The sequence below is a fragment of the Panthera leo genome, chromosome D2 (assembly GCF_018350215.1).
Source record: "Panthera leo isolate Ple1 chromosome D2, P.leo_Ple1_pat1.1, whole genome shotgun sequence".
NCBI lineage: Eukaryota > Metazoa > Chordata > Mammalia > Carnivora > Felidae > Panthera > Panthera leo.
In genome coordinates, this window is record NC_056689.1 from 22558158 (window position 1) to 22582239 (window position 24082).

The 24082-nt window shown below is 38.7% G+C and overlaps 1 pseudogene; it reads left to right on the top strand.

Moving 5' to 3' along the window:
- The first annotated feature begins 12272 nt into the window (after positions 1 to 12272).
- Positions 12273 to 13261, top strand: LOC122202488 (annotated as a pseudogene).
- The last annotated feature ends 10821 nt before the right edge of the window (positions 13262 to 24082 follow it).

The following is a 24082-nucleotide window of genomic DNA, read 5'->3' on the forward strand; positions in this document are numbered from 1 at the left end:
ATTGGAAGAGTGGTCTAAAATCAATTATTTAAGCTTCCACTTGAAGAAGGTAGAAAAAGAATAAAGCAAACCCAAAGTAAGCAAAAAGAAGGAAATTGTAAAGGAGAAGAAATCAATGAAGTTCCTAGAGAAAGACTGTGAATTCTGAGAGCAGCCATAACTTACACTGCCTTTAAATTCTTTACGTTGCTATTCTTGTCCGTTCTCTCCTGTCTTTAGCACATGCTAAGGGTTACATCTTGGTCTCCACAGTCATGGACACCTGATGGAAAGGTCTGTTACTGAGGTAGAGGCAAAATGACTCAGTGTTAGGCAACAGCAGCTGGACAGAAAATGATTTCAGATGGTAAGAGGAAATCTGCAGAGAACAGAACAGTAGTATGAGGCCAGCTGGTTGGCTGCAGTGATGAGCCATAGTTAGGATACATAGAATCATATGAATTTTTCCAGAGATTCCTAGAAACATGTGGACAAAGAAACCTGGGAAAATATTGGGCTTTCTGCAGTCACCTAGGATCAGGGCTTCAAGATTTAGGAATGAAGGAAACATATTACCTCATAGGCTTGTGAGGTGTGGAATATTTGAGCTAATGGTTTTGGTAAAGCCATTTTCTCTTTTCTCTGTGGTTAAGAATGGTCATCATTAGAAGTTTTCACTGCAAGGAAATGGTAATATGCTCAATTTAGGAAGAGAATTGGTTGGACATCAGAGTTCAAGGCAAAGCTACAGGTAATGATGTGGGTGGCATAAGATGTCTCTACCATGTACTGCCATATAGAAACCAATATATTAGGCCATGGCCACTTTTAGATAGTGGGAACTCCTACTAGAACCCTAGTCTTCTGATTTCTCATATAACACCTTTCGTATTTATTATTTTTTTATTGGTTAAAGTGTACAGTAAATTAAATTATTGGGAAGTCACTCATTTAGCAAATATTTATTGAATATTTTCAATGTGCCATGCACTACTTTTAGTTTTGGAGATGCAGGCATGAACAAGAGAGACATCCTTGGCTTTCATGGTGTATACCTTCCAGTGGGAGGGAAGATAGAAACATACCCCTGTGATTCAAAAGTAAATATAGAAGACAATACATTGTGATTGAGTGACTGGCAGAGAAGTGGGAGCGATATTAAACAGAGTGATTAGGAAAGGCCTCTGCATGGTGGCATCTGAGTTGATGCTGAATGATGCCATGTGAAGAACCTTCCAGGTAGAGAAAAGGATAAGTTTCCAAGCTGGAATATGCTGACTGTTTGCAGCAGAACCACTCTAGGAGAGGTAACCACAAATAGCAAAGGAGATCTAGCAAAGGCGATTCAAAAGAACTGTTTCTGGTTCTTCTTCTATCACCATTTAACTCTGGTCTTCAATTTTTTCACCTAATTCTCCTGTGCAATCAGTGCCTCTTCTGTTCCCAAAACTTACAGGATGGCCAGAAACATTGGGTAATATCACTTAGGTGAAACCAAGCCAAAACCTAGAAGGAATCCTCCAGCCAGCTGGAGATTAGGATTAGAAAGGCCACTGAGAGCCAGAGAGCTGCCTGATCTGCACAGAGGCCAAAGGATCCCCCACCAAAGCTTTTTTCACTTTGACTCATTTGCTTACATGACCTTGAAAATAAAATAAATAAATTACTTAATTAAAAGAAAAAAAGAAACGGGTTGTGCTCTGCCCTCCCCCAGGATTAGGGTGTTAGTGTTAGTTTAAGAAAACAGGTTAGGACCCGTGAAAAGAAAATGCTACAGGAGAGTAGAATGTGTCCCAATATTACATTATTCCTTGGAACAGTAGGAAGTAAGAGACCTTGCCATTTGCCAGTATAGTTTAGCCCCAAACCATGCTGTACTTAGGCTTGTGCCCAATCCCAGGACCACATTCTGCCTGAAATGGGGCAAATGCTTTAGGGATATGGTCAAATTAATTACATCAAGACAAAGCCAATAAATGCATTAGGGAGCTTTAAAAAACTTTTCTCTTGTTTAAGAGGAAGATAAATAATTACATTTGAGTTCATGACCCTGGTTTTTAGAACAAGTTTTAAAAGCAGTTTCCAGTCCCACAGTGATGACTGAACATGCATGCATATGCATGTGCGCATGCACACACACACACACACACACACACACACACACACACTGGCATTTGGAGGATGCCAGCCTATTATTCATCCAGGATTGTTTCAGCTAAATGAAATGGAACAGGAAGGAAACAGTTTCCAGAAGACAGAGGTACACCAAAAGGAACCCATTGCTTTGGGAGAATTGAAGAAAAAATTAGTGAACTTTCACAGACAATCTACAGCTCTTCATGAATAATCTATGAAAGAACGAAAAATAGGACACCTTCCATAATGTTGGTATTTATGAGGTAATAGAACGTGTATGTAGACTGCCTACTGGGGACATCTCAGGTAGTCTGAATGGTTTTCTCATTGAGGGAAGTACTTGGTATCTGTAGATATGTAGATGGGGGTGTAATGCCTATTGAATGATGTAATATAGAATTTAAGGTAAACTCCTTAATCTAACTCTTTTAGAAAGACCATAGCAATTCTATCTCCCTACCATCTATTAAATGTCCTGGGGCCAGTATACACATTTAGGTGATAGGCAGCAAGCTGAGCTATAAAACTAGCTTCTTTCCTCAAAAGTTTTTATGCCTATTTAGGGTACAGGTGGCAAATCTGTAGAAAAGACTTTGATGAACATCAAAAGTTGCTTTTGACCCCTTTTCTCACCCATTTAAAGAAAATAGGCTTCATAGCCAACCTTTGAAAACTAAGATATCACTTGAATTTCCAATTTCCTTAAGAAATAGGAAGACTCCTAGCAACACAAGGTTTGTGTTCTCACATGGCTATGATTACTAGGTATTGAGTAGCAAGTCCCCCCCTTAGACAGGACATGTTGGTTTTCTTTCCTGAGTCCTCACCCAGCCCATGTTGTGTCCTCCATTTGATTTTAATCCTTGATTTGGAGACGTTACGCATGCTTGTCTCCTTGCCTCCACTCTTGTTGTTTTATGAGGCAAGATTTGGCACATATAGCATATCTCTATCTGGTACATACTTTGTGTTCTAAAATTCAGTTGTAGGTAAGTTTTCTGGAACTAAACCCATTTACCCACAGGAAAAATATTAATTTAGTTTTACAAATATTTTAAAAAAGGTTTTAAATGTTTATTTATTTTTGAGAGACAGAGAGAGACAGAGCATGAGTGGAGGAGGGGTAGAGAGAGAGGGAGACAGAATTCAAAGCACGCCCCAGGCTCTGAGCTGTCAGCACATGCAGGGTGTGAACTCACACCATGAGATCATGACCTGAGCTGAAGTCAAAGGCTTAACCAACTGAGCCACCCAGGTGCCCCCATTTTTACAAATATTAACCGAACTTCTCCTATATGCAAATCATTAGATAAGGTACATGGGAAGGAAGGCAAATGGAGCAAAGGATATGGTTTTTGCTCCCAAAAGGTCTAGGAAAGGCCATTAATGTTTATTTAACATATAGTGCACTTGAAATGAAAACATAATGGAAATATAATTTGCAATTACTTGCTACATTACGGAAAAAAAGAAAGTTGCATGTTACATGTTTTATCCTGAAACATTTTATCCTGTTCTATGCTGTTTCTTGTGGATAAGCAATGATAATAAGAAGTGGATGTTACAGAGAAGGACAGACTCCATATGTTTTCACTCCTATGTGGATCCTGAGAAACTTAACAGAAGACCAATGGGGAGGGGAAGAAAAAAAATGGTTAGAGAGGGAGGGAGCCAAAACATAAGAGACTCCTAAAAACTGGGAACAAACTGAGGGTTTATGGGGGGTGGGTGATGGATATTGAGGGCATCTGTTGGGATGAGCACTGGGTGTTGTATGGAAACCAATTTGACAATAAATTTCATTAAAAAAACCCAAAATAAATAAATACACTTAAAAATTAAAAAAATAAAAATAAAAAAAAAGAAGTGGATGTTCCCTGTTGTCAGTATTTTGAAGGAAGAATCTGAGAAACTTCTAGGAATTTAGAGGTGAATGGTACTTGTTCCCTTGGCATTTTTAGAAGATTTTGAATCATGATATTATTTTTCTGTATTTCTATTTAGGGAGATGCAAAATGCAGAATGAAAAGAGAGGAGAGAGGTGGATAGCAAAATAGAAAAGGAAAAGGATAGAAAGAGAAAGATGAAAAAGGTTTAAAAAGGCTATGATTCCTGAGTTGGAACTAATGAGGAGGAGAGATGCACTTGTGTCCTGATCTGACTATTGATGTAAAGTGATATAGACATGTCTCTTACCATAGTCAATATCTTTCACATTGGAAAATCTAAGGATCAGTTGTCAATCTTCATGTTATACTTGATTTATCAGAGTGATCAGAGAGGTCATCACTCCATCCCTTTAGAAATATTTTGGCTTGTAGGACACCATGCACTCTTGGTTTTCCTACCTTACTAGCTGCTCCTTTTCAGTTTCTTCTCCAGATTACTACTGGGTTCCCACAATCTTAATGGTAGAGTGATCCCAACACTCATTGCTTGAGCTCCTTTGATTTTCTGCTTACCTGTACTCCCTTAGGGATCTCATCTGACTCATGGATTTAAATACCATCTGTGTGCTAATGATCCTCAAATACATACCTCAGCCAGGTACATATCTCAAATACATGCTACAGATTGGATTCTTAATGTTTCCACTGGGTGTCTAGGAGAGATCTCAATTTTAACATGCAGAAAAGCAAATTCCTCATTTTTCTTCTCAAAGCTGCTTCTCCCTCAGTTTTCTTTATCTCAATGGAAAGGCCATCCACTTTTGTCCAGGCCAAAACATCTAAATTTTTTTTAACGTTTCATTTATTTTTGAGACAGGGAGAGACAGAACATGAATGGGGGGGTCAGAGAGAGGGAGACACAGAATATGAAACAGGCTCCAGGCTCTGAGCTGTCAGCACAGAGCCCGACGTGGGGCTCGAACTCAGGGACTGAGAGATCATGACCTGAGCTGAAGTCGGCCGCTTAACCGACTGAGCCACCCAGGTGCCCCAGGCCAAAAACATTTAGAGCCATCCTTCACTTGCTTGTTTCTCTCACTCTACATTTCATCTGTTTGCAAATTTTTTTTACCTTAAAAATCCAAATTCATACAACTTCTTATCACTTTCATCATTATCATCTTAGTATAAGCTATCATCATCATCTTCCTGGGTTATGGTAATTTGGGGCTCCCATTCTTATACCACCAACAGTCTATCTTCAACACAGAGACCAAATAAATTATTTTCATATATAAAGTTACATCCATCCTCTGCTCAAAATCCTCCAATGGCTCCGCATTTCACTAAGAGCAGAATTGCAAGTCCTTACCATGGCCTCTAAACCTCCAAAATCTCTGAGTTCATTACATCTGAGTTCACCTCCAACAACTCCTTCCTCACTATATTGCAGCCCTACTTGCTTTTTATGCTATTGTTTGAACATTGCAGGGATGCCCACTGCCTCTGGTCCTTTGCATTTTTTTTTTTCTGCTTAGAATGCTAACACCACAGACATGTGCTTCAGTTCTTTGCTCAAAAGTTAACTTCTCATGGAGACCTTTCCAAACCATCTTATTCAAAACTGGATGGACCTCTGTGTACCAGCCACACACCTCCAATCCCTCTTCCTTCTCTGTTTTCCTCCATAGAAATTATGACCTTACATACTGTATCTTCTACTTGTTTTTGTTTTGTGCACCCTACACTGAAATGTAGGCTTCTTGAAATAAGATATTTATTTGACTATATTTCCCACATTGTAATTTTTCATCCTTGTGACTTACTTATTTTATAACTGGAAGTTTGTACCTCTTAACCCCCTTTACTTATTTCACCCTTTTCTTCACCCCCCTTCCCCCTGGCAACCACAAGTTTATTCTCTGTATTTATAAATCTGTTTCTATTTTTTTTGTTTATTTGTTCCTTTGCTTTTTTTTTTTTAGATTTCACATGTAAGCAACATCATATGGTAATTGTCTTTCTCCATATTTCACTTAGCATAATACCCGCTAGGTCCATCAATGTTGTTGTGAATGGCAATATTTCATTCTTTTTTATGGCTGAATAATATTCCATTGTGTGTGTGAATATATATTCACACAGACACACACACACACACGTGTGTGTGTGTGTGTGTGTGTATGTGTGTATTTATATTGCCACATATTCTTTTCCATTCATCTATTGGGACAATTTGGTTGATTCTGTCTCTTGGCTATTGTACATAATGCTTCACTAAACATAGGGATGCATATATATTTTTTCAAATTAGTATTTTCATTTTCTTACAGTAAATGCCTAGTAGTGGAATTGCTGGATCATATGGTATTTCTATTTTTATTACATTTTTTAGAAGCCTCCATACTGTTTTCCATAGTGGCTACACCAACTTGCATTTCCACAAACAATGCATGAGGGTTCCCTTTTCTCAACATCTTCACCAACACTTGATACTTCCTGTTTTTTCATTTTAACAATTCTCTCTGGTGTGAGGTGGTACCTTGTTGTGATTTTGATTTGTATTTCCCTGATGATGAGTGATGTTGAGCATCTTTCATGTGTCTATTGGCCATCTGTATGTCTTCTTTGGGAAAATGTCTATTCAGGACCTCTGCCCATTTTTAATTGGAATATTTGTGTTTTTTATGTTAAGTTGTATAAATTATTTATATATTTTAGATATTAAACCCTTATTGGATATATCACTTGAAAGTATCTTCTCCCATCCAGGAGGTTGCCTTTTCATTTTGTTGACGGTTTCCTTCACTGTGCAGAAGCTTCTCAGTTTAATGTAATTCCAATTGTTTATTTTCATTTTTCTTCCCTTTGTCTGGGAAACAGATACAGAAAATACTGCTAATTCCAGTGTTCAAGAGTTTACTACTCGTGTATTCTTTTAGAAGTTTTATGGTTTCAGGTCTTATATCTAGGTGTTTAATCCATTTTGAGTTTATATTTGTATACAGTATAAGAAAGTGGTCCAGATTTATTGTTTTGCATGTAGCTGTCTAGTTTTTGAAGGAAGATATTTTCATCTGTTTCATTATTATTGTACTCCTCATATCCAGGAAAATACAAAATATGAGTTCAACAAATATCTACTGAATGAATGAATGAATGAATGAATGAATAAAAGGAACTGGTGCAACTAATTATTTGATCAGATAGCAACCTGATTTAAACACCAGGTGGCGTTTGGCACCACAGTTCCAAGATAGTCAGTTTCCTAGACTACCAATTAAGAAAGGAGGTGAGAAGTTCAAGGAAGCTTGTGATGTCTCATTGAGTAGAACTGACTAGGCCTTTTTCTTTCTTTGTCACCAGGTCATATGCCATCCTCCATTCCCTCCCCACCCCTACCATGGGGCCATATGTATAAGGAGGAATACTGGTAAAATAGTGGAGGATGGCATGGGAGTCTGACCACCTGCCTATCTAGCTTACTTGTGCCTTCTGGACTTTCTCATGCTAGATACCAATAGTAGCACTTTCTTCTTATGATGGATTGGTGCTGAGTCCTTTGAACCTTATGATTTGGTGGGTCTAGAAACCCAGCTCCTGAAGGGAAGCTCTGGCCACATGATCAATTGATGTTCCAAGGTCTGATGCTAGGAATAAGTAGCATATGTGGGAGATCTTTTTAAGAGGTCTAGAAATGTCTGCAGTAGATAGAATGAGACTTGCTACAAATATAGACCTAGAAGTCTGTATTATCATTCTCCTATTAGAGCTCACTATAAACTACACATCTGTTGTCAACACAGATACCTCTAATACCAAAGGTCTACTAGGTCTGATGCCCCAAGTTGAAAGGCTACTTGTACTGTACTTTGGACCTGTTGCAGATCTCTTTCCTTCTCTGGGATCCATTCAAACCTGTAAGTCTTCCATGTCTCTCAGTAAGTGGGTGGAAGCAGTGTTTACACATGTGGAATATGCTGCATCCAGAGCCCTTTTAGGCCTACCAAACATTGTGCTTTCTTCACAGTGCTAGGGGTTATGAGATGCTATAATTTGTCATTTACTTTGGAGAGGATGTCCTAGAATACAGTCTTATTTGGGGAGGGTAATGAGAAGGCAGTTTCTTAGTTTTCCATTTGGCTTTTCCCACTGTAATAGCTCTTAACCTACAAACTAAAGAAGCTTTGTATGAGTTCTAACAACTACCAAGTATATTTATTCCAATTATACATTCAAAGACTGGGGAAATGATGATGGAGTAGGTCCATGGACCCCAGTGGACCCACAGTAAGCAGGGTGTGGACCAGAGCTCCATTTATTGTATGTACCCATATAGCCCTACTATAATAGAGGCCTATGCTGATGTTTTGATATAAATGTTAATTAGGACTCTGTGCCCTATAGTTCTCATTCAAATATTCAGATATTTCTTTTTCTCAAGTGTAAAGTTATTTGGGTAAATGGACAGAGGTCCCTTATGGAAGAATCATTAGCAAGTAACTTTTCATGGTGTCATTGAATTCTTTTTCCTAGGATGACGTTTCCATCAGTCAGTGTATTCCAGGTCTGAGGATGGCTCATGTCTCAATATTGGACAAGATCTGAATATTGGAATTTTTATTGAGGTATCCACCCCCACTCTCTTGATCATTCATCTTTAATTTCATTTAATTGTATAACTTGAGAAATACTTTCATAGGCTGCCCATTTATCATGACATTTGGAGTGCCATGTTCTCTTAACCACCTCCATGGTTCTTTACAAGTCATACTTCATTACCCATTACTATTTACTATACTTGTGCTTACCTCTCTTTTTCAGTGAAGTAGACTCTTTTCAGTGGTTTCAGTTATCTGGATTCTTTTATTTGGGGATCCTGTCATGTCCATGGTTATCAGGGAGCTTAGTTCTTTAGCAGGATCTCTTATTGCCCTGGATGACCAAAGACAACTGCCATTGAGCTTCTTAATGATGTTAGTGTCCCTCTTACTGGCACATTACTTAACACTCTGGTCAATGGACTGTCCTGTAAGCCCTTTCTTAGAACATTGTGGTTGGGTGGGTTTTCTGGCCTTATGTATTATATATAATCTAATAGCCTCACTTCTCTGAATCTTTTGATTACTGTCTTAACCATCTGTCCCATTTCTACTTCATTAGGTGTAGGCTATTGCTTTGTCCAAGCTTCCAAGAACCATCCTAACAGCATATTAGCACTGTCTCCTGGGATTCTTGATGGGATGTAAACCTTGGATCACAGTAGAATGCTCACATATTGATGAACTCATTAATTTCCAACTTCACATTCTGTTCTCCTTGATACAGCATACTCAGGATGTAATCTCATGGAAACTCTCCTGGCTCCTGCTGGGAAATGTTGGCTAGGTAGTGCAGCTTCTTTGATATATAGTTTTTAACATATTTTAGCAGGCTCAGAACTACCCCAGATGGGTTGTTATAACTTTCTCCATGACCCGGTGGCCAGGAGATCTGACCTAGGGCAGATCACAAAGGGATGTGTGTTATTTTGCAAGGCAAAAACTTCTGTACCATCTTCAAGCAAAAGTGGAGTGGGGAGTGCAAGCCTTTAAAGAGAGGAGTGGACCACTTCTGAATAGATAGAGGATTCAGGGGAGTCTGAATACATACAAAGATTCAAGATTTTCTAGTGCATCAACCAACATGTTTGCATTTCAAGTCTCCATGTCCCACTCCTTCCTAATCAGAATCCTGCCTATACTATAAAAGACCTGCTGGTGTAGAGAATTCAACCTTCTGTGTTTCTCTGCCTGGGTCCAATCTACAGATTTTCTGTCCTCTGTTTGCAGGAGATGAGAATCTTTTTTGTATTATTGAGGAGGCCCCTAAGGTCTCATACCATCTCATGTTGGTAGTATTTTACCCTTGGACTTTCATTTTTACCTCAGTTCTCCATTAGTGGATTTTTAAAATAGTTGCACCATAACTGCACACTAGTGATAGAATTCTCATTTTGGAACTAGGTGATCCAGCTCATAAATTCCATCTTGTGGTTGCCTTCCTAGAATCATTTTTGGCAGGAACTGTCCCAGGTTGGCTTCCTCAGGTGACTAAGGCTGTGAGGTTTCCATGCAGAAGGTTAATTGAGGAGTGCTTTTAGTACCAACACCTGTGATGAGTGAGAGTCACAGGACCGCGCAAAGGAAGAAGTTGAATTCTGATGTAGTTGCAGGAGAGGCCTCAGCTGAGATCTGGAGCTGTCATGTTCTTCACAGTTGTCCTAGTTGAGTCAAGAGACTTTGTACTCCAGCACCATCAGTCACTGGATGCAGATGCCTCCAGGAAGAAGGATGTGTATTCTTTTCACCTAGAGCAATTCCTGGGGAGGAATTCAGTTGTGAATTATCAGCAGTCTGTACTCTTGGCAGCTGGAGAAATGGGTGCCTCAGTCTATTTGGGACTGAGGACTATTTGGGCAGTGGACCACAGAGTTCACCACAGTTCTGGTAGAGATATGTTGAATAAATGATTGAATGGTCCTTTTGGAGCTATAACTCCTTTTGGAGTTATAAGCCTCTTGAATTTATATTCCATTTGGGTTGTTATGTAGTAATTGGCATAGCACTTTCCATATAATAGTTGACTGATCAGTATGTGTTCAACAAGTATACGAAGGAATGAATTTTAGGGCTCTTATTCATCGTGACTATTCTAGTCCCAGTCAATACAACGGAGGTTTTAACTATAATCCCTTGCATTGCGGTTTTAGAAAATTTGCCACTCCCACAAAGAAGGATGCTGTGGGTTTACTATTTATGTGTAACAGTGACTAGAAAGGTCACTTTGAAATGTGGTGGTGTGAGTGGGCACTACCTGAACCTAATATTCATGCTACACTGACTCTCAACCATGACATAGAACCCACTAGTGCCTGGAGGATGTCAATTCATTGGCATGCATGGACTTAGGTAGAGGCTGAGTCTTGTGTGCTGTAGAAATGCCTATTAGTTTCATTCTGAGTACTTAAAAGCATACCAGACGGGAGGCCTGGGTGGCTTGTCGGTTAAGCGTCCGACTTCAGCTCAGGTCATGATCTCACGGTCCGGTTCGAGCTCCGCGTCGGGCTCTGTGCTGACAGCTCAGAGCCTGGAGCCTGTTTCAGATTCTGTGTCTCCCTCTCTCTCTGACCCTCCCCTGTTCATGCTCTGTCTCTCTCTGTCTCAAAAATAAATAAACGTTAAAAAAAAAATTAAAAAAAAAAAAGCATACCAGACATGCTTACAAATTCTTTCTTGGAAACAGATTGTTGGTAAGTGCTTTATTTCCTCTCTAAATACATAGTTTGTCACCACATGCATTAATTCTTCATTAAACGATGTCAACATTCTACTAGGTAGAAATAATTGTACCCTTTTCTTAGGTGCAATTATCCTGATGAAAGTAATTAGTCAACACAGCTACTTAAGAAGGAGCCCTGCATTTGGAAGAGATTCAACTTATATGTACCATGTGGTAGGGATTTAGCTTGGCACTGGATTCAACTTGGCAACACGTACAACTTCTCAGAGGGCTCCTTGGTTGTTGTGTTTTTCTGCATAAAGATGATATCCCCAGAAAATCCGGTACAAAGAAAACATACTTACATGTATTAAGACCCAAAGCATACCTGTTATTCTGACAAAAATTATTTGTATACATTATTTTTTTAATCCACACAAGAAAATATGATTCTAATTTTGCTTTATTCTCTCCTGCCTGTTTGCCAACTCACTGGACCTTCAGCTAATGTTGTACATACACATAAATCTCTCCCTTGCCATCAACTATGCATTTGGAGTTTGGATTTTGCTAAAACAAATAGAAGAAAGCAACTCTTTAATAGTGTGAGATCTGAGGCAGTTTGTGATGGTGGACAGTTCCTATAAAATTTTAAACTCTTTAAGTTATTCTCACTCTTTTTCTGAATAAAGAGGTAAAGATATTTTTTCAAAGGCTCTCAAATCTCTACTGCTAAATTTTCTGGGAGTGATGGCAATCCTGATTAGGATTTGTGTTACACAAGTGTTTGCAATTGTCAAACTTTAGTGAATGATCATTTTATTTCAAAGGAAAAGACTGGAAACAAATATTGAATTCTAATGATATGTATACTGAAGTATTTATGGAGAAGGATACCAATGCCTGCAATTTAATTTGAAATGCATAAAAATAATATGAGTTATCTCTCTGCTTCTCCCTGTTCAACAATCACATCTTCTGGTGTAGTGCCAGCTGTGTCCCCAAGACACGATGGTGAAAGTTAGAGTAAACAGATTTGGCTGTATTGGGCACCTAATTACCAGGGATGCTTTTAACTCTGGCAAAGTGGATATTGTTGCCATCAATGACCCTTTCATTGACCTCACCTACATGGTCTACATGTTCCAGTGTGATCCTACCCACAGCAAATTAAATGGTATAGTCAAGGTTGAGAATGGGAAACTTGTCATCAATGGAAAGCCCACCTCCATCTTCCAGAAGAAAGATCCCACCAACATCAAATGGGTGATGCTGGTGCTGAGTATGTTGTGGAGTCCACTCGGGTCTTCACCACCATGGAGGAGGCTGGGGCTCACTTGAAGAGTTATCATCTCCACTCATTCTTCTGGTACCCCCATGTTTGCGATGGGCATGAGCTATGAGAAGTATTACAACCCTCTCAAGATTGTTGGCAATACCTCTTGCAACACCAACTGCTTGGCCCCTGTGGCCAAGGTCATCCATGACAACTTTGGCATCGTGGAGGGACCCATGACCATGGTCTATGCCATCACTGCCACCCAGGAGACCATGGACGACCTCTCTGGGAAGCTGTGTCACCATGGCCAAGGGGCTACCCAGAGCATTATCCCTACTTCTTCTGGTGCTGCTAAGGCTGTAGGCAAGGTCATCCCTGAGCTAAATAGGAAGCCCACTGGCATGGCCTTCTGTGTCCCGATCCCCAATGTGTCAATCGTAGGTATTATCTGCAGCCTAAAGAAAGCTGACAAGTACAATGACATCAAGAAGGTGGTGAAACAGGCATTAGAGGGCCCCCTCAAGTGCACCCTGGGCAACACTGAGGACCACTTTGTCTCCTGTGACTTTAACAGTGATACCCACTCTTACACTTTTGATGCTGGAGCAGGCTTTGCTCTCAATAACCACTTTGTCAAGCAAATTTCCTATTATGAAATGAATTTGGCTACAGCAACTGGGTGGTGGACCTTATGGTCCACATGGTCTCCAAGGAGTAAGATCCCTTGGACCACCAGCCCGAGGGAGCGAAAGAGGAAGAGACAGTGCCTCAGCTGCTGGAGAATCCTTTCCCCAACTCACCCCCTCAACATACTGAGAATCCCTCAACCTCTACACAGTTTCCATCACAGACCCCCTGAAGAAAGGGAGGGGCTTGGGGAGCCCTACCTTGTCATGTACCATCGATAAGTATACTATACCCAGACAAAAAAATAATATGAGTGTTGGATGAATATAGGGATGGATAGATAGAGTTGTGATAAGTAGAGTAAATGTTAATTAATGGTAGAATCTAGGTTATAGGTACAGAGGTGTTCCATGAAAAATTATAAAAATTTTTCTATATGTTGGAAATTTTCATAACAAAATACTGGAAATAATCACCATTGGCACTCCTTTTGTAGTGCCCTTGAGGCAAACTTTGATCAAAAGGGTGTAACAATTCAATTTATCCAAGGTCTACTGAGTACCCACCTTGGCAAAGTTTGGTGCCGGGTATGAGATTTCATTGGGATTCCATACTTGGAAGTCTTCCTCTATTCTTAGATGGGGCTAGTGCTCTGAGCAGCTCTTGCCCTCCCTTTAATTCTGATTCCAGCAGGGAGAATATAGGTAAATGTATCCCAACACTTTGGAATTGATGGATTCCTTCCTTCCTTCCTTCCTTCCTTCCTTCCTTCCTTCCTTCCTTCCTTCCCTTCTTCCCTCCTTCTCTCCATCCATGTGTACTCTATTTCTCTGTTTGGTGTAGGTCGTTTAAAAAGTGTTTGAGATGGAGTTCTACAATCAAGAAGCTTAACATGTAATGGGAATCTCAGCATGAAGTCACTATTCCTGCAAGTTCCACTCTGACATTGTTTATTCATACTTTCAGACAACATCACTTCACAACGAGGTATGTAATGTAAGATATGTGAAAATACACTTGTGTGCAACTGGAAAACTTCAAAAGTAGAATTAAAAAAAAAAATTTTTCCTGATAATTTCTAAAGCCACAAAATATTCCAGTCACAAATAAAAAACCAAGGCTTTCCTGTGGGAAACTTTAGAGAAAACCTAACAAAACTTTTACCCAATTGGAGTAAACCATTAAATACGTAAAAGCACTTTAGTAGCACATAAAACCAAACCAAGTCCTCTGAAAATCATGGGGCCAAATCAAATGCTAAGATTTAAAAAGTCCCAACTGAATGAAGTCTCACCCAAGTCCTGCCAAGGGAGTTACTGCTCCCTCCAGAGTTGTCTCTTTTTTTATGGGTTTTAATTAAGTTTTACAGAATAAATTAGTTCACCATATTTGAATCACATTTGCACACAGAGATGAAAAGTTCTTCTTTTTCCCTTCCAAATCAGGGCTTTACTACAGAAAAAGCAATCTGTGTGATGCAACTACTATTGAAGCTCCAGTCAATAAAAATGTCCAGTGAAGTGGGAGGGAGAGGAAATGGGAAAGGGAACCAAAGAGGAAGAAGCAAGAGCAAAGGAGGCAAATGGAGAACACAGAAAGGCAGGAAAAAAACGAGGAAAAGTAGATGAAGCCCTGGGGCAGCCAATGACTCAGTGCTCTTAGTTGGAGCCAAATGCTAAAAACTTGCTGTGAGATTCTAAACATGTGTCTGGTTCCCTTTGCCTTCGCTTCAAAATCAGTAAACTGCTCAGTGAAAGTCTTCATATCCCATTGTTAGAAACCGGAGTGTCAGGTACTCTGCGATCCTAAGAATCAGTGATGCAGATCCCTGCTTCTTGGCTTTTTAGTATCATCTACAACAGGAAAAAGATCTCTCTCACCTATTTCTGTTTTGGTATTAGAATTTCTGGATGTTTTTCTTTACCTGCTTTTGCTTCAGTTTAAACATAGAATGAAAAAGAAACAAACAAATGAAAAACAAAGAGAGAAACTTGAAACTTAGAGTGACAGTTCCTTCCACAAGATGGTGCTTATCTTTCTCTGATTTGTTCTGGTTATTTATTTATTTACTTATTTATTTAGAAACAGAGAGAGAGAAAGAGAACATGGGGGAGAGGCAGAGAGAGAGGTAGAGACAGAATCCCAAGCAGGCTCCACACTCAGTGTGGAGCTGGATGCAGGGCTTGATCCCAACCCTGGGATCATGACCTGTGCCGAAATCAAGAGTTGGATGCTCAACTAACTGAGCCATCCAGGTGCCCGTCTTTCTCTGTTTTTATTTTCCACCTTGAGAATTGGAATGACTGTGACTTGGGTTTCAAAATGATTTGGTTGATTATACATACACATTTCTGAAAGAATCATAGGATTTTATTCATTGGGATATTTAAGTTACATGGTACATTATCGAAGTGGGAAATGAAGGGAGTATTGCAGTTTGGGTATTCCTGGAAACAGACTCTGAGATGGAGATTAGCATGTAGGGAATTATGGAATATTCATGGGACTGACACCTGCATAAGCAAATGGAAGGAAGCGGGATTGGACGTAGGATGAGTTTAGACTGTGATGTAGTCCTAATGCAGATCTTAGCTAACTCTTGGGGCTCTGAAGCTGGGACAACTGACCTTCCATAGTTGTTCCTTTTGGGGATCAGAGGCCAGGACCTTATACTTCTGTACTGACCAGTCCCTGGATTTGGGCAGCTCCATGAGACAGCCTACTGTCTGGTGAGACAGCTCTCTTTAGCAGACGGTCTTCTGGAAGAAGGCTGGCGTCTGAGAGTGTGGTCACCAACAGTATTCCCAGCAACTGTGGGAATAAATCTTGCCTTCTGGAGGGAGAGTACAGCATCCACTATAAAGGGCATACTTTCTTCTTTTCCTTCTTTTTCTTATTCTACATCTCCTAGAATGCATCAGCCACACTCCCACATGGTTCTATGGTCTCTCCATAGGCATGCAGTTAGCCTGGGATAGTCCTTCTCAGTTTTTTTTCTGTTTCAGGTTGGTTCCCTGATCAGCTAAAGCTGTGGCTTCAGTTTTCCTACCAGCTTATCTTTCACCTTTGGTTTGAAATTGAGAAAGACCAATGTGCCTCGATGGAGAAATTCCACCTACTCAGATTGCTGGGCTGGGGAGGAACAAAGCATGACCCATCAGTGAGAAATGTACAAGTACTGCATTGGTTTCTGCTAATTTTTCTGATCTGTTTGGTGGTGCAGAAATGGATGGTGGTTGTTTTTCTGTTTCTTGCTCGTAAGGAATGTTAATATGAGTTGCAAGTCAATCCACTGGTGGATCTATATATTTTCCTTGGAGAGCTTAAGAAGGGCTCACTAAATAATATTCTTTTCCACCCATCAATCTGTGTTAGGAAGATGTATGACTGGTATCTAAGGCTCTGTCAGTGTGTTATTTTCCATGTTCCTCTCACATGTCAAATATAAAAATACAGCCTGTCAGTGTAAATGTGATATGGGGCATTGTTCAGAGAGACTGTGAAAAATCCTGCAGTGCTCCCTGATTCATCATTTCAACAGCCTAATCATTTCATAGCCCCGTCTAAACAAAAACAGTTAAGGGCATTCCGACTTAGGGGGTACTGAATCAGGGTTGATTCAGAAAGGACTGAAAGATCCCATGAGAAAAAATGTTTTGGAGAAAATAAGAGAAGCCTTGTCTTTGTCCTCGATTTCCTAGTTCCTGATCTTTTTCGGGAGGTTGTTTATCAGTTAATTATTCTCTACCACACCCTGCACCCTGACATTTTGCCAAAGCGGCCGGAAGGCCTCGTTAAATCAGAATTTCAACTTTCAGCTCACCTGTCACAGCTAAAGGCTTCCTCAAATGCATTGACATCGATTAATATTTAATGATTGAATAGTAGAAATATTGGCTCAGCACTTTTTACTTTTTCTTCCTTTAAATTAAAAAAAAAAAACCCTTTAGGATGGACTTGGCTTCATGCGCACTCAGCTCTAGATTTTTCCAGTGTGAAATTTATGTGGGTGTCAAGAAGGGTAAAAGACCATCGCCCTGTAGAAAGCAATGTGTGCTCTAGGAAAAGGCTAGCCTGTGACACAGAGAGAGAACTAACATTTAATTAGCACTCACTCTGTCAGGCACTATATTAGGTACCTTCCATTATTCATCTCCAATAGTCACAACGCATCTACAAGGTAGGTATCTTTATTTCATTTGCAAATGAGGAAACACCTTCAAAGAAGGTAGAAAATTTGCCTGAGGTCACATATTCAAGTGACAGAGCCCATATTTGAATCTTGCATTGTTGGGCTACATGGTCCATACTCTTTCCAAACACATGTTGCCTCCCTGCCAAAAGGAAGCCTGAGCCCGATTGAGGCAGTGCCTTATTTGACTCCAGCAATTATTTTGTGTCCTTGTGTCTCCATTTTTCCATCTGTGAAATAGGCTATAAGCCAGATCTTGAATTATAATTTGGGCTCTTTCAGGACAATGAGATTCTGGTTTTAAATCAAGTTAGCTCTTAGTTTATATGAGCAATACCATACAGATAATTTTTTTTATGGCATGCAGATGGAAAAGGAGACTAAGAAACATTTCCTTCCAGGGCAAGTAATAACGTATATAAACATGCTAAAACAAAAACACCTTCAAATGTGTATAGTGTGCATATTTAGGGAGATTGATCATCATAATGATAGTAGAGAAGAGGCATGCTCAGGTGGAAAGAGGGTAGACTTTGAATCAGACAGTTAAGTTCTGTCCCATTAGCTCTGAGACACTGGGGCAAGTTTTGTAACCCCTACAAGCCTCCATTTCCTCATAAATAAAATAGGGATAATAATCCCTACTTCGCAAAAATTTTGTGAAGAGGCGAAGAGGTAATGTATTTAAGGGACCTTGAATGGTGTTTGGTACAAAGTGGGCACCTGTTAAATAAGGGGTTCGTATTATTAACATTAAAAAAGAAGAGTGCCTGGGGGTCTCAGTTGGTTAAGTGTCTGACTTTGGCTCAGGTCATGATCTCACTGTTCATGAGTTTGAGCCCCGCATCTGGCTCTGTGCTGACAGATTATAGCCGGGAGCCTGCTTTGGATTCTGTGTCTCCCTGTCTCTCTGCCCCTCCCCCTCTCACTCTTTGTCTCTCAAAACTAAATATCAAAAAATTTAAAAAATATTAAAAAAGAAATTATCAACCTTCATAAGAATACTGGGTTAGTTCAACTTTGTCATTTGTTGACAGACAGTAACTAGACACATGCCAAAGGGAACGTATAGATGAAGAACAAAGGAATCATGTCACTAACTCAACACCCTAGGTATAGTGAGAATCATGAATAGTGAGTTTCAGTGAGCAAAGGAGGGATACTTTATTCAGCTTGGAGAGTCAGAAAAAGCCTCCTGGAGGAGACACCTGCTCTGAGTTTTGTTTTGGTTTTTAAAATATTTATTTATTTTTGAGGGAGAGAGAGAGGGTAAGTGCACCAGCAGGGGAGGGGCAGAGAAAGAAGGAGAGAGAGAATCCCAAGCACATTCCTTGCTGTCAGCACAGAACTATACTCTAGGCTAGAACTCATAAACCTGAGCCAAAATCAAGAGTCGGTTTCTTAACTGACTGAACCATTCAGGACCCCCTGCCTGCTCTGAATCTTAAGGCATAAAAAGGTTTGCTGGGAGTTGTGGGTTTCTGGCTGTCCCACAAAGTCTTTTCTCTCCTCCGCAGTACTGAAGATACAGCTTTGCCCAAGGTACCCAGTTTGAGATAATGTTACCCAGACTCATTGGCAGCTTGGGTGTGGCCTTTCAACTAGTTTATCAGTTTTCATTGATGCTTAATGTGTGCACTGTGTGCATCCATTGCTTAAAGAAATGGCCTATTTATTCACCCATGTATGGACATTTTGGTTGTTATGAATACTACAAAACTTTTGAAATTGCGTACCTTAAATATGTGCAGTTCAATGTACGTAAAGTATACTTTAATAAAGTACATATAAACCAAATAACCAGGAAACAAAAAAGAAAATAGCTTGCCCTCTAGTTTGTCTCTTTCTCCCTTCCTATGGGCTGGACTACAGATGTGGTTGTGACTCAGATTTGAAAATGCAGTTAGAAACAACATCCCAGGAGATGTCAGAGCAACCAGATAGTAGGAATCTGGGTCATGCTAGCATCATGGTACAGAGATGCCACACCAGCTTGGAATTTTTCTTTGGACTGGCAGATGAGGGAGATATTGCCATCTAATTTAAACCATGTGTTTTGGGAGTATTTTTGTTACAGCAGCGTAGTCTATACCCTAACTCTACTACATCAGGCAACAATACCAACATAATTACCTAGTATTTCTCAAAAGATTGTCCAAGTGCCACCTTTATCAGAATGAGCTGGACTGCATATTAAAAATGCAAATTTCAGGCATCGTGAAGCCAAATTCTTGAGGGATAGTAGTGCAGGGAATCTGCATTTTAAACTTGCTCTTGTGTCATGACTATACAAACTAAAGATACAATTATCCTGGATTATTAGCTTTTTGCTTTTTTATGACCTGTGGAAAATGGCCAAGACAGTAGACAGGAATTGACCATTTGGTATTTGTAAGTAAGGTTATACATAAGAGGTCATTAAGTAAAGTCAGTAGAATTTTTCCAGTTATGCTTAGAAATCTGTGTGAGAATCATTGTTATACCCTTTTAATTTGCTACTTCAAACTCTGGGCAGGGGATAACAGCCTCCCCATCATATTGAAGTTTTTTAGAAATGCAAAATCTCAGGCCCCAGCCAGGACCTGCTGAATCAGAATCTGCATTTTAACAATATCAAAAGGTGATTTATATGCATATTGAAGTTTGAAAAGCATAACCTCCTTCCTTGGAAATAAGCGTTTGAAAAAGTTCTGACATTTATACAAATGGCACCCACGATTAGAAATTCCATGGGCAATCTCCACAATGGTACAGGCAGTTCTAGGAGTCAATGGGTGTACAGTTGACCCAGAAATGGGATTGCTGGATCATATGGTAATTTATTTTTTATTTTCTAAGGAACCTCCATACTTTTTCTATAGTGGTTATACTAATGTACATTACCACCAATAGTTAACAAGAATTCCCTTTTCTCCAAAACCTTGCCAGCACTTGTTATGTCTTGTCTTTTTGATAACAGCCATTCTACAGGTCAGAGGTGATATCTCTCTGTGGTTTTGATTTGCTTTTCTCTGATGATTAGTGAGGTTGAACACCTTTTCATGTACCTGTTGCCATTTGTATATTGGAAAAATATCTGAGTTCTTTGCCCACTTGTCAAATTAATTGGATTTAAATTTTTCCTATTGAATTGTATGATATTAACCCTTGAGTAGATATTTGGTTTGTAAATGTGTAACTTCATCTCTTAGGTTGCTTCATTTTGTTAATGGTTTCTTTTCCTGTATAGAAGCTTTTCAGTTTGATGTGATTCCACTTGTTTATTTTTGCTTTTGTTGTTTGTGCTTTTGGTGTCATATCCAAAAAATTATTGCCAAGACCAATGTCAAAGAGCTTTTCCCTATGTTTTCTTCTAGGAGTTTCAAGTATTATGTTTAAGTCTTTAATCCATTCTGAGTTAATTTTTGTGAGTATTCTAAGATAGGGGTCCAATTTCATTTGTTGCATGTAAATATTCTCTTTTTTAGTATTATTTATTGAAGAAAGTATTTTTCCCTGTTGAAAAAATGGGTTTTCAAATATTAGTTGACTGTATATGCATGGGTTTATTTCTGAACTCTCGATTCTATTCCATTGGTCTATGTATCTGTTATTATGCCAGTATCCTGCTTGTTTTAATTATCATAGCTTTGTAACATAGTTTGAAATCAGGATGTATGATGCCTCCAGGTTTATTCTTCTCAAAGTTGCTTTGACTATTTAGGGTCTTTCATGGTTCTATATGAACTTTAGTATTTTTTTTTAATTCTGTGAAAACAGAAATACCATTAAAATCTTGATAGGAATTGCATTGAATCTATAGATGGCTTTGGGTGGTATAGACATTTAAGAATATTCATTCTTCTGGGGCTCCTGGGTGGCTCAGTTGGTTAAGCATCTGACTCTCGATTGTGGCTCAGGTGATGATCCCAGGGTCATGGGATTGAGCCCCTCATCATACTCCACCCTTAGCATAGAGCCTACTTAAGATACTCTCTCTCTCCCTCTCTCTCTCTCTCTCTCTCTCTCTCTCTCTCTTTCTACCTTTCTGCCTCTCTCCCCCACCCATGCTCTCTCTTTCTCTAAAATAAAAAACAAGAGGAAAGAAAAGAATATTCATTCTTATGATTCCTGACTATGGGATATAATTTCATTCATTTGTGTCTTCTTCAATTTTTTTCACCAATGTATTATAGTTTTCAGTGTATGAATTTTTCACCTTTTGGTTTAAATTTATTCATAAGTATTTTATTGTTTTTGATGCTATTATAAATGGGATTGATTTATTTATTCCTTTTTCAGAAAATTTGTTGTTGGTGTACAGAAATGCAACATATTTTTGTATGCTGTGTATTCTGTAACTTTCCTGAATTTTTTTTTAGTTCTAAAGTTTTTGGTAGAGCCTCTAGAGTTTTCTATATATAAGATCATATCATCTGCAAGCAGATAATTTTACTTCTTCCTTTCTCATTTGGATACCTTTTATTTATTTTTTTCTTGCCAGATTGCTCTGGCCAGTATTTCTAATGCTATGTTAAATAGGAGTGCTGAGGATAGGTACCCTTGTCTTGCTTCTGATCTTAGAGGAAAATCTTTTAGTGTTTAACCAATGAGTATGATGTTAACTGTGGGCTTATCATATGTGGCCTTTATTATATTGAGGAACATTGTTTTACGCCCAATTTTATTCAGAGTTTTTATCATGAAAGTATGTTGAATTGCCAAATACTTTTTCTGCATCTATTGAGATGATCATATGATTTTAATCTTTCATAATATTAATGTGATGTATCACATTTATTAATTCACATATATTGAACCAACCTTGCATTCTGGGAACGAATCCCGCTTGATCATGGTGTATAATATTCTCAATGTGCTGTTGAATTTGCTTTGCCAGTATTTTGTTGAGAATTTGTGCATCTGTATTCATCAAGAATATTGGCCTGTAATCTTCTTATAGTGTCCTTGTTCGGCTTTTTATCAGGGTAATGCTACCCTCAGAAAAATGACTTTGAGAGTGTTTCTTCTTCTGTTTTTGAGTAAGAGTTTGGAAAGCATTTGTTTTAATTCTCCTTTAAATGTTTCATAGAACTCACTAGTGAAACCATCCAGTTCTGAACTTTTCTTTGTTGGAAGGAATTTTTATTACTGATTCCATCTCTTTATTCATTTTTGGTCTGTTCAGATTTTCTATTTCTTCATGATTCAGTCTTTGTGGTTGTATGTTTCCAAGTATTTATCCATTTTGTCCAGGTTGTCCAATTTGTAGGCATGTAATTGCTCATGGTGGTCTTTTACAATCCTTTGTATTTATGTGGTGTCATTTGTAATGTCTTTCATTTATTATGAGATTCATTTTAGTGTTTTCTCCTTTTTTTCTTAGTTTAAAGATTTGTCAATTTTGTTTGTCTTTTAAAAGAATTAATTCTAAGTTTTGTTAATCTTTTCTTTTGCTTTCCTATTCTCTATTTATTCCTGCTCTAATCCTTATTATTTCCTTCCTTTTGCTAACTTTGTGCTAGTTTGTTCTTTTCCTAGGTCCTTGTGGACCTAGGATGCTAGGTTGTTTATTTGAGATCTTTCCCTCTTCTTAATGTATGTGTTTATAACTGGAAACCTTCCTCTTAGAACTGCTTTTGCTGCATCCCATAAGTTTTGGTATGTTGAGCCTTCACTACAAGATAGGTTTTTCATTTCTCCTTTGATTTCTTCTTTGATCTGTTTGTTACTAAAGATCATGTTGTTTAATTTCCACATATTTGTGATTGTCCAGATTTCATTCTTTTATTGATTTCTAGATTCATATCATTGTGGTTGGAAGAGATCCTTGATATAATTTCTATGTTCTTGATTCTATTGAGACTTGTTTTGTGGCCTCACATGTGATCTATTCTTTAAAATGTTCCATTCCATGTCCATTTGAGAATAGTCCACCTGTTTCTTCAATGAAACAATTTTTTTACTGCATTTTTTCCATTGCTGTTTGGAACTTGTCTTGCATGTTGCCTGTAGTTATGACAAACAAATGTGCACACCATAATATGTCAATGCCTATTTCAAGTGCAATACATTAATTTCTCCTCAGGCAGAGTTACTCTCCCCATCCTAGGAATAAATGGTAATTGAAGGCCTTTTAAGCAGGTCACTGAGTGGTTTATCCATAATTGCTTTGACCGTATTCAATAGTTTGATTTCTTGAATAGGACTAAAAGTCTCCAAAGGATGCCCTGCCTTTAGTAGACCAGTCAGGGGCCAATGTGGCTTATTACTCACTGGGGATGAGGTTTATACGTTTGAGGAAAGATTATTTGGATTCTCTCTTTCCACTGTTGAGTGTTAGTGTTATCAGAGGATTAATTTGAAAGTCCGGTTGAGGTGAAGAACAACAGGTCAATATAAATTAGTCAATTGTTAATAATAATAACAATTTACACAACTATAACCATATAGTAACACAATAGATTATTTATTGAATACTTTCTGTGAGTTTACATGTATTACCCCATTAAATTCTCAAAAAAAGTAATGATAAACTAGGAACCAAGGCTTGGAAAAACTAAGTTGTGTGTCCAAGATCACATAGCTAAGTAAGTGTAGTGGTTGGTGTTTGATTTCAGATTCCAAAGTCTCTTTTCACCCAGTAAGATGTGACCTCTCTGTGAGCCATCCAAAACCAATAATACTGTGCTGTTAACCAATTTTGAGGTAGAAAGCCAACAAAAATCCAGCTAATTAATA